Here is a 19,910-nt window from a genome sequence, read left to right on the forward strand (position 1 = left end):
AGATCTCAGATACCTCTTTGTGTCAAGGCAAAATCAAGTCTTTTTTTTTCTTTTTCTTTTTTTTTCTTCTTTTTGGTCTATGAGCAGGACTCCCATTTTCCAAACCCGAGGTGATCTCCCTGTTGCAGCAAGGAGAAGATCCCTGGAAGGTAGAGAAAGAAAGCCCTGGAGGCTCCTCTCTAGGTGAGTGGGTGCGGAATGTCTGCAGGCAGCAGTCTGGTAAGTGAGTGCATGTGCAACTCGGAGATGTTGGTCGGGGAATTTTCTGCAGGTTCTCAGTCCTGAAGAAGTTTTGGAGAAGGGATGCTAAGGCCCCTAGTCACAAGCTTCCTCTTCTTCTCTGATAATTACTGCACAAGTGAATCTCTCAGGATCTTTTCTCTTGTGATTTCCTGTTGTTTCAGAGGAGGGCTACATTGCCATGCATTCATTCAGCAAACTTAGTGCATTTAAGGAACTGCAGATAATTCATTCAGACTGAAGCTCAGGGTATATGGGAAAAGAAAGAGATGAGGAAGGAAATGAGATTAGAGAGCCAGGTGGGGGCCACACTATGAAGTGCTTTGGTACAGTTCTTAGGGATGGGAACTGTCCATGGATGACTGGAAATAATTGAAGAGTTTCAAGCAGAAGAGTTGTATGGTTGTTGATATTTTAGAAAAAATAGTCTGAGTCTGAGATACTTTAAACGTCCTTCAGTAAAGGCTAAAGAAGCTGAGGTGGGTCCCTACACTGGCACACAGCACCACAGTCAGAAAGCAGCAGCACTGGTGTGGGCAGAGCTCCAAGCTGCGTGAAGGACTAAAGCAAGTTACGGTGCATTATTATGACATATCGCCATTTATGTGTAAAGAAAATTACGTGGGTGTTTGTCTATATGCATTATGTGCGTGTAAGTGCCAAGAGAAAGGTCGGGGGACACCTAAGCTGGTAACTAGTTACATTTGGATTGGGACTGAGAATGGGCATTGATGAAAGGGGACTTTAGTTACATGCAATGTTATTAAAATTTTCACAGAGAATATATTCATGAGTCCTTATTACACAGTTTCAATTAACTAAGAATGGTTACTTTGGAAACACTGTTGGTCCTAGATTTGAAGTGAGGAAAAACTAGAGGTGGGAACCTTCTGGAGATTATTCCATAATGTAGGCAAGACATTACCTGGAGGAAGGCATGTGCAGTGAGTTCAGGAAAGAGGAGAGGTCCCTTTATTAAGGGTATAGGACAGGTTCGGTGTGGGATGGGTTTCATTTGAAATGTTAGTGAAATATGGGTAGAGGTCACCAGTGGACAGCTGTAGAAGGTAAACAGGGTCAGAACTCAACAGGGAGGTCAGGGAGCCATGAGTGCAAAGGTGGCATTTGAAGCCTTGAGCTGAGCAGATGAGGGACCGGAGGAGAGGACAGAGTCCCAGGAAACCTCAGTTTTATGAGGTGGGTTAAGAAGGAAGAATCTGTGGCTGAGCCTGAGAAGAAGTCACCAGAGGAGAAAACTGGCAGATTGGGCTTCATGGAAGTTGAGGACTGAGAGCTGTTGACTTGGGGAGGCCAGGGCTCTGGGGGAGCCAGGTTCTAAGCCTCGCTCACTGCTTCCCTGTCCCGTGATAAACAGCAGTGCAACCTTGGACAGAAGGATGCAGGTCCTGCCCTGGCGGAGCTCAGTGGAGGTGGAGGCTAATCGCACACAGGGCTGTGGAATGACAGCCTCCGGTGAGGACCTCGGGGGAAGAGCCGCAGGTGCTGTGAGAACGTGGAACAGGAGGGGTGCTGTGGGCAAGGCTTCCCGAGGAAGGGCCGGATCCCACATTGTGAGAAGCGTTCAGGCACAGGAAGAGCATGTCCGAGAGTCCAGACAAAGGAAGCCGGTGTGTGGAGACGGGAACAGGGAGAGGGGGCCGGGACCTGAGAGCCAGGCACAGCCTCTGAGGAGTTGAAGTACCCTGGCCACGGGCCCAAGTTTATATTCTGCAAGGATCAGCCTGCAACCAATGTGGAGCCACCTGGCATAGACGTAGTAGGACTTGTCTGAGGTTGCTGTCGGGTCCAGACGAGTCAGTGATGACCCCTCACAATGTGGGCCCAGCAGAAGGGCTGTGGGACAGGCTGTCTCGATCCCTAAAGCACCCACACCTTTAGTAGAGCTCGTTCTTCCCCGTATAATGTGAGATCTTTTGAGGTGGGAACCACACTTATCTCTCCTTATATCTTTTAACTGTCACTTGGGAGAAATATTCTAATTTTGTGGGAACTGCTAGAGACCACCACAAAGTAAACAGAGAACGCAGGCAGCAGGAAACCAGTGGAGCGTTTAGGAGGGGCGTCAGGTGTGGACTGAGTATGGCATGGAAGATCAAAGGAAGAGACAGAAGAATTGTTCCCTTTCCATTTGCCTCGGGAGCCTCTGATCCATGAGGAGTCCCCCTTCCTGAGTGAAATGTTAGTTGGATTAAACTGAATAGAAAGTATGACTGGAGTCAAAAGCTGTCCAGAGAGACCCTGAAGACACCTAGTGGTGATGTCAAGTCCTTCTCAGGTTTGGGAAACTGTCCCCAAAGGAAAACTCTGAGTGGGTGTCTGGAGGAAGTAAGGCCATCAGAGCCAAGCAGTGTGTGCATTTCTCTTGATGGGATGAACCTCCTCTCTTTGGTCAAAGGAGACAGTGAGATGGGGCGTCCTGGGTGTGCTGGCTTGTGGTTGTGTCTCTCCTGCACCCCTGGCGAGTCTCCCATTTGCCTGGACTAAAGTGCCCTTGGAACAGTTTCCCTTCCAAGGGGAGCTCACTCCCCTGTGAGCTTAGGTGAGGGACCTGGATGTTCTTGGAAGTACCTTGATCATTAACTCTAGACCAAAACCAAAAACCAACCCTTTGAACAACCGGTGACAGAAAAGCTTATGCTTCCAGGGTAGGACTCCTAGAACCTCTAATTGCCTCCAAGTGTGTTTTTAAAATATAATTTTCACTTCAAGACTCCTCACAAATAGGAAAAACAAGACAAAAAGGGAAAACAAACTGTCATCCCTGGATCTGTATGTTTCATGTTGAGAGATGGGAGGAAATGGCTCAAAGGGTACACGTCTCATCTGAGTCTCTTACTTAAGAAATGAGTTCAAAGTCTAATCACTATTCTGGCATATTATGTATATAAGTTATATATATATATATATATAATAAGCATAATGTGATTCAATCAACTTGAATGTCTCATGAGTTTGATTTACACCTAACATGAAAATATTCTTTTATTCAAAAAATTTAAAATCCAGGGATGATCTAGGTAAACAGTTACCTCCAATGAAAAGGTGTTTTTCTTCCTTTGTTATATTTATGCAAGAATTCAGGGCAGACTGAACCTGGAAGGGTGGTCAGCTAAGGGGTTGCTTGTGGACTGCCTTCGACTCACTGAGACTTGCTGGGGCTTCATCTGCACAGAGAATAGGGGTCTTTTTCTAATTTGCAGAAAGGTGCTATAGGGGTTATAGCAGCAGCCTAATGAAATAACATGCAGTGATTTTAAGGAGTGAATTTCTTACAAGGTGAAAGTTGAGCCCAAATGCTCTGTAGCCCTGTTTACTATGTTTGATTTAGACTTGTTCTCATCCCCTGCGCTCCTCTTCTGCCACCAACATCTACTGTCCTTGTAGCTGCCAGAATGGTCTATTTAAAAGATAGATCAGGTCATCTCACTCGCATGCTCAAAACCTCTAGTGGCTTCTATCACATAGAACACAATCCAAAGCCCCCAGCGTGGCCCTCAGAGGCCTTTGTGGTCTGGCCCCAGCTACCTCTTTGCCTTCACCTCCTTCCTCTCTGCCCTTCATTGGAGAACTCTAATCACCCTGGCCTCCTTGTAGTTCATCAGGAAGGCCAAGCAGGCTCCCACCTCAGGGCCTCTGCACTTGCTTTTTCCTCTCCTGGACCATTCTTCCTGATGGCCAGGAGCCCGCTTGACTCACTTCCTCACACTATACAGGTTTCTGCTCAGATGGCACTTTGTCAGTTAGACACAGCTCATCCTTTGTTCTTTGTCCTCCACAGGACACAGGTCCTTTGTCCTCCACATTCTTTATCCCCTCACCATGCTTCATTTTCTCTCAGAGTACTTATTACTGCCAAATAGTACATATTTATTTATTATCAGCTCTTCCTCTGGATTGTAAATTCCCTCATGCTGGGTTGTCTGTTTCATTTGTTCCCATGTCCCCAGTACCTAAAATAGTGTCTGGTCAGAGTCAGCTTCCAGTTAGTGAATGTATGAATGACTTGGTTAGGTAGTCGTGATGGAGACCGAAAAAAGGGAACCAGTTGCAGAGATATTTGGCAGATAAAAGCAACAGGACTTGGAGATGGTTTAGATATGGAAGATAGAGGAGATGGAGTTGTCAAGGATGCATGCTTGCTTTGTGGTTTGTTCTGGGATGGACAGTGATATCATTCACTGAGATAGTGGTGCTAGGAGATCAGATTTGGGGGATGGTATAAATATGGTTTTGGATGACTTAAATTGTCTTTGGTTGACCCAGTTATTCAAGTGGAGATGTCAAATAGCCTGTTTGATTTGGAGTTCCACCCCTTATAATATACCCTGGGCATTAAATGTAAATTTGGGAGACCCTGTCACTAAAGATAATTGAAAGAGTGGTTGAGTTTGAGTTAGCCTGTGGAGTGGATTCAGAGTACAGCAAGAGCAAGAAAGAGCCTAGGACTCAATCTTGAGGAACTCTGGCATTTCATGGCTAGGCAGAGAGAAATGAACCCATAGGGAAGACAAGGGTAAGGTGTACTATAGAAGGAAACTCGGGAGTCTAGTGTCATTGAAGTCAAGTCTCATAAAGGATGGTATCAGTAGAGGTAGGGAAAAGTAGATGAACTTGAGACATATTTAGATGGCAGAATAAACAAGTCTTGGTAATTGATTAGCGGAGGGAGAGGTGTGAAGGATGCCTTTTAAAGTTTTGATTCAGAACTGGTGCCAATTACAGAGACAAAAAGGTTATACAGGTTGGGGGGAGGAAATAATCATAAATTCAGTTGAGCTGTCTTTGAGACACTCAAGTTGCTGTTTTGAGCTGGGTTTTGTATAATTAGGTATGGAGAGTAGAGAAGTCTTGCCTAGAGTATGTTTATAGATGAAGCTGGCCTGTGGAAAGAGTACAGAGTGGAAAGAATCAGGGGCCTAGCACTCAAACCTATGGAACTCCAAGGATTAAAGATCAGGTAGAGGAAAATGAGCACACAAAGGAGATTGAAGCTGGTGAAACATGAGAAGAATTTGGAGGTAAGTTCAGGGTCATTGTAGCTTAGGTAGTGAGCATCTGAAGGAAAATGAGGGGTCACTATCAGATGCTGCTGAGAGGTAAGGTAGGTGGGGACTGAAGAGAGCATCTTGCCTTTGTCACATGAAGGTCATGGTTGCCTTAGAGTAGTGGTAAGGACAGAAGCCAGAATGGAGCCCATGAGGGGTGAGTGAGCAGGAGGAGATGAATATGTGTGGGATACGACAAGGTGAGATGTGACAAGGAGGCAGTAGCTGGAGAGCTCTTCTGTGCAAATATAAATAAATATTTCTTGTTTTTCTCTGTCCACTCCAATTATATTATACAGCACACATTATTCTGCCCCTTTCTCTTGATATATATTGAAACTCTTTCCATGTCAGTACATAAAGAGCTTCCTCATTGTAAGGAGTAGTTCTACGGCCTTCAGCTAGCTCTCTTCTTGGCTGGCAGAAGAGGTGATTTTGGTTGTATGTGGCTTTGGATAATGTTAGCCCATTGGGTCCAGTTTGGGCTAGAATTTTATAAATGCTATGGTTTCTAATTAGCAATATGGATATTGGTTTAAAGCTGTACCTTTATCGTGTACCCATATGATGTCCTGGTGTATTACAGTTAGAGTTAATCCAACTGTCCATCAAAGGAATCTGGTTGAATAAGCTGAGGGACATTCTCATAGTGGAATTCTCACTGTAAATAAGAATGAGGAAGAATTCTGTAAATTCCACTGTGGGGTGATAATATTACTAAGTAGGGGAAAGTGCAGAACAGAACAGTGAGAGTAGGAGTTTTATCAAAGGAAGGAGGAGATACCAAAAAAGAAAAATTGTATATTTGCTTGTATTAAAAAAAAATAGAGAAGCCAAATAAAAAAAGGATAAAAGCAGATCTATAAAAATGATTACCTATAAGGTGAAGGAAGAAAAAGAATAAGTATTGAGAGAACAAGGATAGAATGTAGAATTTTTTTAAGGTACCTTGTTTTTATAATGTTGACTTTGGAACCATAAAAATGTTTTATAGGGCTTCCCTGGTGGCGCAGTGGTTGAGAGTCCGCCTGCCGATGCAGGGGTTCGTGCCCCGGTCCGGGAAGATAGCACATGCCGCAGAGCGGCTGGGCCGTGAGCCATGGCCACTGAGCCTGCATGTCCAGAGCCTGTGCTCCACAGCGGGAGAGGCCACAACAGTGAGAGGCCCAAGTACCGCAAAAAATAAAAAATTATAAATTATAAAACAAGATTAAACAAAAATGAAAAAGTGTTCCATAAATATTGAAAACAAAATGAGACAAATGACCCTAATTGTGTTTCAGGTTGTTGGCTTAGTCACAGAGAAAAATCATCTCAAATGCTTTTAAATCACAGCAGCTTGAATAAAGATCCTTAGTGATTTATATAAATATTATGGTTTATAATAAGACATATATATTTGGTACAGAGCTCCTAAAACCCTGGGAATTCCTAGGTGATGAGAGCCACAATGGTGTCTTTGTTATGTTAATGAGGTTTCTTTTGGACCCTATCTTAGGATGGGGCCTGGTTGCCAGGACCAATCATGTGATTAGAGGTTTGAAAGTTGACCTCCAGGGAGGGGAGGGGGACTGGAGGTTGACTTAGTTGCCAGTGGCCAATGATTTAATCAATCATGCCTGTATAATGGCGCCTCCATAAAAACCCAAAAGGACAGATTCAGAAAGCTTCTGGGTTGATGAATATGTGGAGATCTGGGGAGAGTGGTGTACTTAGAGAGGGCTTAGAAATTCCATTCCCTTTCCCCATACATTGACCTGTGCATCTCTTCCATCTGGCTGTTCCCAAGTTATATCCTCTTATAATTACCTGGTGATCTAGTAAGCAGAATGTTTCTCTGAGTTCCATGAGCCACTGTAGCAAATTAACCAAACGTAAGAAGGGGGTCGTGGGAACCTCTGATTTATAGCCAGTTGGTCAGAAGTACAGATGATAACCTGGGTTTGTGACTGGTGTCTGAGGGAGGCAGGGGGCAGTCTTGTAGGACTGAACACTTATCCTGTGGGATATGATGCTATCTCCAGGTAGATAATGTCAGAGTTGAGCTGAATTGAGGACACCCAGTTGGTATCCAAGAATTGCTTATTATTGATGTGGAAACCCCCCCCCCCACCACCACATTGGAATTGGGTGAAGAACATGTAATTAATACCTTACAGGCAAAAATAACTTCAAACAATAATGTTGATTTTGGTGGTTATAATAAAAACATGTGGTTATGTTTACAAATAGAGTTCTTATCTTTGAGAAATGTGTCTGAAGTATTATTGATGAAATGATATAATACGGAATTAGTGTACTTTAGCATATGCTAATGAAAGAGATGTAAGGGAGTTGTATTAATTTTCTCACCTGCTCCAACAAAGTGCCACAAACTGTGTGGCTTTAAACAACAGAAATTTATTGTCTCACAGTTTTGTGGGGCGATTCTCCCTCTGAAACTCCAGGTAGAATCCTTCCTTGCCTCTCCCTACCTTCTGGATGTGGCCAATGGTCCTTGTTCCTTGGCTTGCAGCTGCATCACTCCAGTCTCTGCTTCTCTTGTCACTTGGTGTTCCCCTGGGGTGTCTTGAGATGGTCTTTCTGTGCTTGCCTGTGTCCAAATTTCCCTTTTATAAAGACACCAGTCATATTAGAACCTACCCTAATCACCTCATCTCAACTTGATTGAATCTGCAAAGTTACTTAACCTTACCAAATAAGGTTATATTCTGAGTTATTGGAAATTAGGACTTCAACATATCTTTTTTGGGTGATGCAATTCAACCCATAATAAGGTAATAGATGAAACAGCATTAGTGATTGTTGATGCTGGCTTGGCAATTCATTGTACAATTCACTCTACTTTTGTACATGCTGAACATCTTCCATAATAAAAAGCTTTAAAAATCAGAATTACCAACAACAGAATTTCTAAAACAGCATTTCTCTTTTTCACCAACACAGGCATTCTGGAATACATTTACAGATGTGTAGTTCTGCCCCCATCGTGGTGTTGTGTGTAATTCTCAGCATATAGCTCCCTCAATTCTCTGACTCTAGAAAACCTTATGAGACTGCAAATGCATGTGACATTTTTATAGGAATAATTTTGAATCTGACCACCTGTAGGATAAGGTGGGAAGGATATAGGTCTGGAAAGCTGGCTTGGGTTCAAAGATTTTGATGCTGCCTTTAGCCCTCACACTATCCCTCCATCTAATCTATGGCTAATCCTTTAAAATCCCATTTTAGACATTTCTTCCCCCAAATTCTGGCCACCACTAGTACGCCTTCCCAGCTTGTACTTGGTACTATCTGAGGGTAGTTTGGATGTTGTTGTAAGCTCACATTTTCATCCATTTCTGTCTTGTGTTTTTGTTGTATAAATTACCACACTTCTCCTTTTTTGTCTCTAATGCCAAACTGGGAGCTCCTTAAAGAAGTTAACTGTTTCTTTTCATTACCAGATCTGGAATGTCTTGTGGATCACATGCCTAAGATAGAGCCTGACATGTTGTAGGTGCTTTTTAAGTATTTGATGAATGAATTAAATAAGGAGCAGTCAGTGCTTTTTGAAATAATAAGAGGAGTTCTATATAGTAAGAAGGTTAAGTTCAGTGGGAAGTAATACTAGAAAGGTGAGAAACAGGTCAGAGGATCAATTTGAAGGTCAATAGCAATAGTCACTATTGAGTAAGGAGATCCTGAACTTGGATGTATTAATGATGGTTGTTAGAGACATCTTAGTGAAGAGATTCAAGGGAATTTGATGACTGACTAGACTTGGAATGCAGGGGAGAGAAGCTTCTGAGATGAAACTAAGAATTCATGGCAAAGGAGCTGAAGAAGTTATGATATAATTCAGAACTTGGAAACACAAAAAGAGTTTGAAAGGAATGCACTGGATTCGGATTTGGACAAGCTGAATTTGAAGAAAAATCCTCAAATGAAGAGTCTAGCAGGCAGCTGGAAATACCTCTGTAAAGTGTTTTGAGGGTCAGGATAGTCATTCAGATAGGAGGTGTGGGAGTGGATGAAATCATCTAGGGAGAGAAGGTTGAAGAGAGACTCACAGAGTTTCATAAGCACCAAGGGAGGAGAAACTAGACCTAATGACAGGAACTAGTCAGGGTGGTGGTCATTGGCAAAATCACCTGTTCTCTAAACTTCTGACCTAAGTCATAACCTGGTTCATGAGTTAGCTCAGGCCCAGGCTTGATTCTGGGAGAGAGCAAAAGTTGAACTGCACTTCAGGAGACATATCTTAGACCTACAGAAAACTTTAAGCAGACCATAAAGAACAGTTAGGATGTCCATAATCCAGGACTCATGTCCCCTTCCTTGGGAAACATGACTGTTTTAAGTTATTAGTCCCATTCTGGACTAAGGCATTGGCACTTGAAGTAGAGTTGAGGTGAGTTTCCCAGTATTGGTATGGACCCTTGTAGCTATAATTACTTGCATTAAAAAATAAAAACTCCCCATGTCCTGTTTCTCTATTCTCCTTTAAACAGAACTTTTCAAAAGCATTTCTATACTTGATGTCTCCATGTTCTCACCTCCCATTGTTTCTTCTGTGCACTCCAGTAGGGCTTTCTTCCTTACTAGTCCATGAAAAGCAGTTATTAAATCCCAGACAGTCTCCATCTTGGCACAATCAGGGTTAAGTTTTTAATTCTTAAATTGTTTAACAAAGTTGATCATTGCCTCCTCACTGGAGTACTTTCTTCCTTTGGCTTCTGGACCACCATACTCTTCTGCTTTTCTTCCTTTTCTTGCCCTCTAGTATTACAATGCCTAAGTGATTTTTTCAGTTCTTCAGCTTTTTTTTCTTTTTTGGCTGTGTTGGGTCTTCATTGCTGCGCACGGGCTTTCTCTAATTGCAGCAAGCAGGGGTTCTTTACTGCGGTGCGCGGACTTCTCATTGTGATGGCTTCCCTTGTTGCGGAGCACGGGCTCCAGGTGCACAGGCTCAGCAGTTGTGGATCATTACCTGGTCCATAGTACGCAGTTAATAAATATTTGTGAATGGAAAGGATGTCTCCAGCATATGCAAATATAACAAAATAAGAAAAAAAACATGTAGTGCTCCAGAAACTGCATGTAGTTCAGTATACATGGCAAGAAACCAGGGGAGGGAGATGAGTACCGAGGTGAATGAAGGTCAGATCATGAAACACCTTGTTGACCATGTTAAGTACTCTGGACCGTACTTATATACAAATCATTGAAGATAATTTGGAGGATCTTACAGAAGTTTGCAACATGGTAAGATGTGGATTTTAGAAAGATTACTGTGGCTACAGTGTGGAGACTGAATTGACAGCAAGATTTGAGGTGGGGAGACTAGTTAGGAGTCTATGGTGGAACAGTAAAGCATGAGACACAGAGTACCATTTAGGTACCCGAGCCCAGTGCTCAGGGCTCTAGTAAAGTTGTTGGTTGTAAAACTGCAGTCTTTACATACAGACCTAAGGCAGGGTCTCTAACTTTGCCTTATAAACTACAATCCAAACTTTTGGAATCTTGCTATCTTCTTCCCAGCTCGTGTAGTAACCTAGAACGAATGACTGATGTTCACAGGGAAAGTACTCCATTTTTACCACTGCCTCCCACACTTGTGCCCAAATAATGTTATTGAAATTTGGATCACTTAAGCAAGACTTAGATGGATAAGGAAATTAAAAGGTGTTGAACAGAAAATTAAAAAACTCCTCTTTCTGTTACAACAAATAGTAAAGATTAGAGAGCAGATAGGTTTTGTGATTGGCTAAGTGAAAAAGAGCTATTACCCAAAATGCACATTATGGTCTCTTCCAGAAGATGTGGTTCCTAATTTAATGAGTGATTTATTGATACTTACCTATATATGTATTTTAAAATGAGTGTTATTCTCACTTGCTCGGCTTGGCAAATATCAGTGCCTTAAAAAAATAGTAAAGATGGGTGCATTTAAAATTAGTCAGAGAGGGTGTGTAGAATGGGGGAAAAATCCCAAACCCTAGGGAAAGCAGTTTTAAAGTGGAAATAGAAAGTTACCCATGAAGGAAACTGAGAAGTTAACACTGGTAGAAGAAAAGAGAAAAGCAGAATGTATTATGTTCACCAAGCAGAGAGAATCTGTAAACAGGTGAGAAAGTGAATGTCAGATAGGAATCTCAAAATACAGTGAGTTGCAAAGGAGCCCTTTAAATGGTTACTCTAGCCCAGGAGAAAATGCCAAAATATATGTATACCTATTCCCCACCAGAATTTAATATTCAATGAATTGTGTCCTTACCCAACTTTAAAATTTATTGAATTTAATTCTGTTTTTTACCACCTTATCATGTTAGCCCTTTTTACCATTTTATGTTTATTCCTGTCTTATTGATCTTTGACTGTTTCCTATGCTGCTTGCATAGCATCTCCTGCTTGATAAATGAGCAAGGCTGCTTTCTTATCTTGCAACTTTTGGCTTCATGCCTACCTGTTGGCACCTCTGTAGATTAATTCAGTAATTACTTCCTGTTTGAACTGGCTCTGAAACCCTCCCTCTGCTTGTATAATGTACTGTCCTGGAAGGCAACTTCTCATGCAAGTCTTGAATCCTCTGTGTGTGTGTGTGTGTGTGTGTGTATGAAATTAATATATAAATAATTGAGATTATTTGACATTGTTCCAATTAGGTATATATAAGTTATTAAGGAAGGTTAACAAAACAAACATTTTGTGTATAATTCAGATGCCATTAAGAGGATCTGTAGGTGAATAGGGCATGCTAATCTGCTTGCAGAGAACATTAGGGTAGAAAAGGAAAGTGAAAATATTTAGATATAGATAAATATAATTACATATATAGAATATATAGATATATATTTTTAACACTGTGGTGAGTGCCTATAATAACAGGAATGCTCTGTGGAAACTCACAGTCAAGAAGGGACTCAGAGTTAACTTTTGAACTGAATCTGAAGGATACAAAGGAATTTGGCATGAGGGAAAAGGGATGAAGACTTTCCAGATTAGGAATGATTACACAAAGAAGAAAAATGTCATGAAGATAATTTAGGATTCTATCATAGGCTTTGGACTCTGATCCCAGGCTGCCTTTTCCAATTCATGGCTCCCCTTTGAATCCCTCTTCTCCATTTTCCATTAGCCAATTCTTCTGATCACTCTTACACTCACCCTCTTTAAATGGGTTTGTTTAATCTTTTCTCCACCCTGTTGTTCTCAACTCATGTCGATTGATTCTCTGTACTGCTTAAATCTCCTAAGTTTTTCTTCTTACTGTTTTTGGCCATATACCAAGACCTTATTTAAATACCATCAATATTCAGTCTATACATTTAGTCTCAGTAGCCAAATGCTGTATCACATGGAACATCTTCAGTTTTTTCTTTCCCTTCCAGGATGGAAGAACAGTTATAAAACCACAAAGTCAACTCAAACACAAGGTTCTTCATTTCAGGAGCTGATAATGAAAAGATCCAAAAGGAATGGACCCTGGGACTTCAAATTAAAAAACCCCTGCAAATATGAAGACAGATTAGAGAAAAAGCAGAAGAAAAAAGAAAGTGTTCAGATAGTTTCAGTCGCTCACAAAAAAATTCTCACTGTAGAAAGAAAACATAAAAATACTGAATTTGGCCAAAACTTCAGCCCAAAGTCAGTCCTTGTTAGGCAACAGATGGTTCCCAGAGAAAACACCCCACCAAAATGTGAAATACAAGGAAACAGCTTCAAACAGAATTCCAATTTATTTAATCAACAAAAAATCAACACAGCCGGGAAACGTTATAAATGTAGTATGTGTGAGAAAACCTTCATTAATACTTCATCCCTTCATAAACATGAGATAAACCATAGTGGAGAGAAATTGTTTAAATGTAAAGACTGTTCGAAAGCCTTTAACGAAAGTTCAGCTCTTATTCAACATCCAATAACTCATACTGGAGAGAAACCCTATATATGTAAAGAATGTGGGAAAGCCTTCACTCTCAGTACATCCCTTTATAAACCCCTAAGAACACACACTGTGGAGAAATCCTATAGATGTAAAGAATGTGGTAAATCCTTCAGCAGAAGGTCAGGCCTTTTTATACATCAAAAAATCCATGCTGGAGAAAACCTCTATAAATATAATCCAGGTAGGAAGGCATCTAGTTGCAACACATCCCTTCCTGGATGTCAGAGAATGAATTCCAGAAAGAAGTCCTATTTATGTAATGAATGTGGCAATACCTTTAAGTCTAGTTCATCCCTTCGTTATCATCAGAGGAAACACACAGGAGAGAAACCTTTTAAATGTAGTGAATGTGGGAGAGCCTTCAGTCAGAGTGCATCTCTTATTCAACAGGAAAGAATTCACACTGGAGAAAAGCCTTATAGATGTAATGAATGTGGAAAAGGTTTCATTTCTATTTCACGACTTAACAGACACTGACTAATTCTTACTGGTGAGAAGTTTTATAATTGTAATGAATGTGGTAAAGCCTTAAGTTCCCACTCAACACTTATTATTCATGAAAGAATTCATACTGGAGAGAAACCATGTAAATGTAAAGTGTGTGGGAAAGCCTTCAGACAAAGTTCAGCTCTCATTCAACATCAGAGAATGCATACTGGAGAAAGACCCTATAAATGTAATGAGTGTGGGAAACATCCAGGTGTAACTCATCCCTTAGTAATCATCAGAGAATTCACACAGGAGAGAAACCATATCGATGTGAAGAATGTGGGATATCTTTTGGCCAAAGATCAGCTCTTATTCAACATCGAAGGATTCATACAGGAGAGAAACCCTTCAAATGTAATACATGCGGGAAAACTTTTAGACAAAGCTCATCACGTATTGCCCATCAGAGAATTCATACTGGAGAGAAACCCTATGAATGTAATACATGTGGGAAACTTTTCAATCACAGGTCATCTCTTACTAATCATCATAAAATTCATATTGAAGAGAACCCCTAGAAAGTAGGTTTGCATGTGTGACATTCTGAAACCAAAGCTCATCAGAATACATGAAAGTGATGTAATAAATGTAATGGATATGAAAAGCCATTCTATGATTTAGTCATCAAATAATAAATTCCAAGGATAAACCTATGTAATAGATAATGAGAAAAGTGGAAATTGTTCAGTCATATCAGACACTTTATAATAACCTAAAATGAAGAATTCCGGACTGGAGACATTGACTTTGGGCATTTGTAAAGTAATTGTTTTCTCTACAGCATCGCATGCTGCATATCATATGTCATTGTTGTAAACATCTGGGTGATGAGGGGAAGTGTGCACTGGATTTCCTGTTAAACTGTAAACTTAATACTTTTTTTAAAATAACTGACATTGTAATGGTATATAAAAGATGTGGTCAAAGAAATTATACATTTTTAGAGAAAAGGACCAAATGAAAGTTAAAAATGAATTGTAAACTACCTCTGACTTTCTGGGGTTTGTCCTTTTCCTGACTTGATGTCAAACTTTGTGCCTGGATTTCATTTAAAAGTAGAAATAAAAGTCTGTTCTCTTCCTTTGTTCTTCTAGTAATTGCTGTGAATTGGAAATTTTCTACACAATTTTTAATTCTGTTCTCAGAATTATTTTTTTTTGCTCTGAAGTCATGTATTATGAAATTATACATGCTATATACTGTGAGCTGTCATCTTAAGTATATTAAATGGAAAAATAAGCAGTTTTCAAGTTTAAAGCTATTAAATTATATTTAATATATATTATACATATATATTTAATAACATATATTCTAAATTCACAGCAGAAGGGGCTGTCAAAAGTAGTTTAATGAATCTAGCGTATGTGCCAAAATATTGGAAGGTACATCAATCACCTCATGAAATAAAGAGTATGTTTTTCCTACTTGGTGTTCTCTAGTGTCAAACAATTTTAAGAAAACAAAAGGAGTAATTTATAAGCAACTCAGTAGTTTGGTTGGTTGGTTGTTTGAGTCCCAGCTTTGGGACATGTACTATGCTGCACACTGGGAATTTTAAGAAAAAAGTCACAGGCCTTCAAGAAGCCATGAATGGAGGAAAGGGGATGGAGGACTATCAGATGAGTAAAGCAAATTATTACGTCACTGTATGTAAGTGTGGTTGTTTTAACAGGCAGATAGATAGGTTGTGACAATATGTTGCAGTGCAAAAAAGTTGTAGAGATGTGGACGTGATGAAGGAGAGACTGAATGTAACCAAGGAAACGTGGTGACATCAGAGAAAGCTTTCCAGAGGCAATGATGCCTGAGCCAGGTTTTGAAAGAATAATAAGAACTCTCCAGAGGATGAGATAAGCATTCCAAATAGGAGAGGTAGAGGTGAGTAATAGCATGACACCTTTATGGAAACTCAAGTATAGAACTAATGAGCAGGAGAATGGCAGATGTTAAAGTCTGAGTAGAAGGCAGAGGCCAGAACACAAAGGGCCTATTTGCCATGAAAAGAAGTTTGGATTTTATCCTGAAATTGATGGAGTCAGTTAAAAATGTTAAGTAAGGAACATTGTTCTGGCAACGATGTATAGAGGGTGTGTTTAGTATGTATTAAAGCTGTATAGACTGATGCCTAGAAATCTGGGCTATGGTAATTCAAGTGATAGGTGAATGAGAGTCCAAACTCAAGCAGGGATAGCATATATGGAGAACAGGAGACAAGATAATGGATTAGAAACAAGACATGGTGTTCACAAGCAAAGAGATGAGGTTGGTGAATGAGAAGGCTAAGCTGACTCGAAGGTAGGGTTGCCAGGTATCCTGTGTATACTGGATATGTCTCGTATTGAATGACTTTGAACTGCATCCTGTATTGATTTTGTCAGGTCACCCTTATTGTAATAAGTTGTGCTTTTTCCCAGTAATGAAAATCGAGCAGTTGAAACTATTTTTCTGCTTCAGTAATTGGCACTTAAATGACTTAGGTGGCAATGCTAGCTGAAAATTGTATCTCCACAAAGACCGAAAGAATCCCTTATAGTCTCTCATATTTTTGGCGGAGGAAAGACCAAAGTTGGGGGGGCGGGGTGGGTGTAGGAGAAGGTAAATAAGAATTGAGAGTCTTCTTTTCCATATTAAAGAAAGGAAAAGACTTCTTTTTGTCACAGTCTCAAGTTGTAAGCAAGTAATCACCATTAATTAGAGATTACTTTGGATCAGTACACGTGCTCTGAAAATCAACAGTGGCCATGCTTCTGACAGTTAGCAAGTTAAAGAGACTGCAGCTTCTGAAAGTCAGCCAATTTGTTACTATCCCATGCCTGTAGACAAGTCAGTCAGCAGATACCTCAGTCTAGTGACCATACTTCTGAAAGTTTGCCAGTCAATAACAGCCTTATTTCAGTGATCACACTAACATAATTGAAAGTCTGTCAATCAATACACACCCCTGCTTCTGAAAATCCACCAATCCTTGAACGAAGCTTCCCAAAACCTTGTATGAGATGAGCTGTGGCTTTCTTTGGGAAGGTTCTTCCTTGCGAATACAGCTCTCGCTTGCAGCCATACATGATGTCCAGCTTTTCCGCATCACATCTCAAAGTTCAGTTTATTGTTAGTTGGTAACAACTTCTACAGTTCAACCCCAATTTACTGTTATAACTTTAGCCTCGTGAGTGACAAACATAATCATGATGCCATGAGACTATCAAATTCAATACTTTCAATTTCTGTGGTGTTTGCTATCATCTAGTATTTGAATCCCAAATGCAAATGTAAATTCATGATTCATTTTCAGAACATTGGTTATGTATTAAATGAGGGAAAAAATCCTTTTGAAACCTTTTCCACAGCATGAAACTGTTCATTCAATATGAAAAAGTGATAGAAAGTCATTTATAAACCAGTATCTATTAACAGCTAAACCTAAGAGATATAGGATTATCTCAGCTATAAACAGATAAAATACATTTTCTAATTAAAACAAATTCGGATGAAAATAAAATAATCACAGCAGAAGTTGTAATGACCGTCCACCTTGTGTATCATCATTATCAATCTTTTCAGCACAAATGGCTGATCAAACATACCAGGAGTATTTTCTGATTCTAAAATTGCAAAAAAATTTTAAGTGCCAGGATGAAATGCTGTAACAATAAAAAAATGTAATAGCTCTATTTACTATTACAGAGATTATTAAAGATCTAAAATGCCTTGTCTTTTTACAACACAGCCCAAGTTGCAAGTAATCACAATACTGAAAAATAAATCCCTTTGCTTGTATGTTTTTCTCGTGAAAAAGGCTTGCTTAGAAGGCTGCTGCTCACTTATTGAGTTCATGAGAAGTGTACTGCTTTCCATAGAGATAATACAAATGCAAATTATGGTGGATGTGCAAAAGTGCAAACAATTTATTCAAAGTTGAATCAAAGTGCAATGGATTCTATGCAGGGTGTTGGCTATCTTGCCCATACTCAACATTTCTGCATAATTCTGCACAGACAACACCTGATATTCTTTCTGTTGACACTGGAGTACTTATTGTGAAGCTGTTGCATTACTTCAGCATTTAAACATTTGAGCAGTTAAAGAATTTTTGTGATTTTGTTTGCATTTCATAATCTTCAACTTTCTAGCATTCCAAAACTTGTTTGGAATTCCTGTTTCAGCTATGACATGTAAACAGCTTGCAAGTGATCACTTGTATCCTTACAAGAAGAAAAATTGGGGCAGGCTGAAAATCAGTGACTTTTCTTTTATCTTCCTGAGAACTGAGGTTGGTGGGCAAATGGCAACACTGAAATCTGGAGAGACAAGCATATCCAGAAAGATACAGCCAAGATCTGCTTACCTGGAACAGAAATTACTGAAGCCATAAACTGGTAGAAAGATTTAAATGCTCATTTTGATAAATTGCTGAAGGTTGTGTGGACTGTCTTGAGAGTGAGAAACTCCTGGGGGGCCACAGCCTTAAGAGTCCCCCACATTTCCATTGTCATTAGATCCAGAAACCCGGTTGGATTTGCATGGTGGCCACCTGAGAAATATTCCCTCAGGGCTCTAGTGGAAGAAGAGTAACCATTGTAAAATACACCCAGAGTCTTCTCCACCAAAAATGCCTACTCTCCTGGGGAAAAGAGTTTCTAGAGTCTTATGGTAGCTGAGGTAAGGACACTCCTCCCACTTTAGCCCCCTTTAACCTTCCTGTCTCACTAAGGAGGAGAAAACAGTCAAATAGATGGGGTTGGGGGGGATTCAAGGAAAAAGATTGGGAATGCTGCAACTAGAGGAGGGAGTATAGGGCAAGGAACTTGGGAAAAAGCTATACCACCCGATAAACATTTGCCCTAGACATGGGCCTACTAAAACTGAGATTTAATTGGAAGATTATAGAATCCTCCTCCCCCATCCCTACTCCCACCCTTACCCCACAGCTTGCCAACATACCAACAACACTGGATTACAGCAGAAAGAGAGATACAGACTCTCCTTGAGGAGGAGTGTTTAGGGAGTGTTTAGTGTTTTGTCAATAGTGGAGACAAAAACAAGGATACTAGAGGAATTTGAAGTCTCTGGCACGTATGGCTGCCTAACTCCTAGCCAAATTAACATAAATCTAGCGGGATAAAGCACCATGACCATGTGGGCTTTATCCCAGAAATTGAAGATGTGTACAGCATAAAAAAAGCAATCAATATAATACATTGCATTAGTAGAATGAGAGCAAAACACACACACACACACACACACACACAACCATCTTGATGCAGGAAAAACATTTCACAAAATGCAAAATCCAGTCATGTAAAATTACTGAACAATTCAGGAATAGAAGGGAATTTCCTTAACATGATAAAGTACAGTGATGAAAAATCCACAGCTAACATCATGTTGAATAGTGAAACACTGACAGCTTTCCCCCTAAGATTAGGAGCAAGAGAAGGGTGCCTGATTTTGCCACTTCTATTCAACACTGTACTGGAAGTTGTAGTCCGAGCAGTTAGGCAAGGAAAAGAAATAAAAGGCATCCCAATTAGAAAGGAAGAATTTCTCAATTTGCAAATGACATGACTTTATATATAGAAAAGCTGAACAACTACCAAAATTCAATTAGAATTCATAAATGAGTTTAGCAGTATTTCAGGATATAAGGTCAACATGTAAAAATCAGTTTTATTTCTATATGCTAATAATAGAAAATTTAAAAGGAAATTAAAGCAATTTCATGTATAATAGCATCAAAAATGATAACATACTTAAGGAGAAATTTAACCAATTAGGTCCAAGACTCGCACACTGAAAACTGCAAAGCACTGTTGAAATATATTAAAGAAGACTTAGACCTAGACCTAAATAAATGGAAAGATATTTGATATTCATGGATTGGAAGACATAGTTAAAATGACAATACTACCAAAATGATTTACAAATTCAATGCAAATCACTATCAAAATTCCAATAGCGTTTTTGCAGAAGTGGAAAAGCAGATCCTAAAATTCATATGCAATTGCAAGGGATCCCACATAGTGGAAATAATTTAGAAGAAGATCACACTTGGAAGAAGAACACTTCCCAAGTTCAAAACTTACTACAAAGCTACAGGAATCAAAACAATGTGGTATTGGCATATAGAAAAACGTATAGCTCAGTGAAATCAAATTGAGAGCCTACGTATCTATGGTCAATAGATT

The 19,910-nt window shown here is 39.9% G+C and overlaps 1 protein-coding gene across 1 annotated transcript in view; it reads left to right on the forward strand.

The window, feature by feature from the left end:
- The window catches only part of LOC309805278 (uncharacterized protein), a gene marked incomplete at its 5' end in the record, with an annotated part of 211,014 nt that extends 197,976 nt beyond the window's left edge, over positions 1-13,038 (forward strand). The window contains 2 exons of the mRNA XM_082623210.1: positions 88-183; positions 12,683-13,038. The remainder of the gene's footprint in view (positions 1-87; positions 184-12,682) is intronic.
- Positions 13,039-19,910: the final 6,872 nt, after the last annotated feature.

This window comes from Mesoplodon mirus (assembly GCF_964341445.2).
Source record: "Mesoplodon mirus genome assembly, chromosome: 5".
Taxonomy (NCBI): domain Eukaryota; kingdom Metazoa; phylum Chordata; class Mammalia; order Artiodactyla; family Ziphiidae; genus Mesoplodon; species Mesoplodon mirus.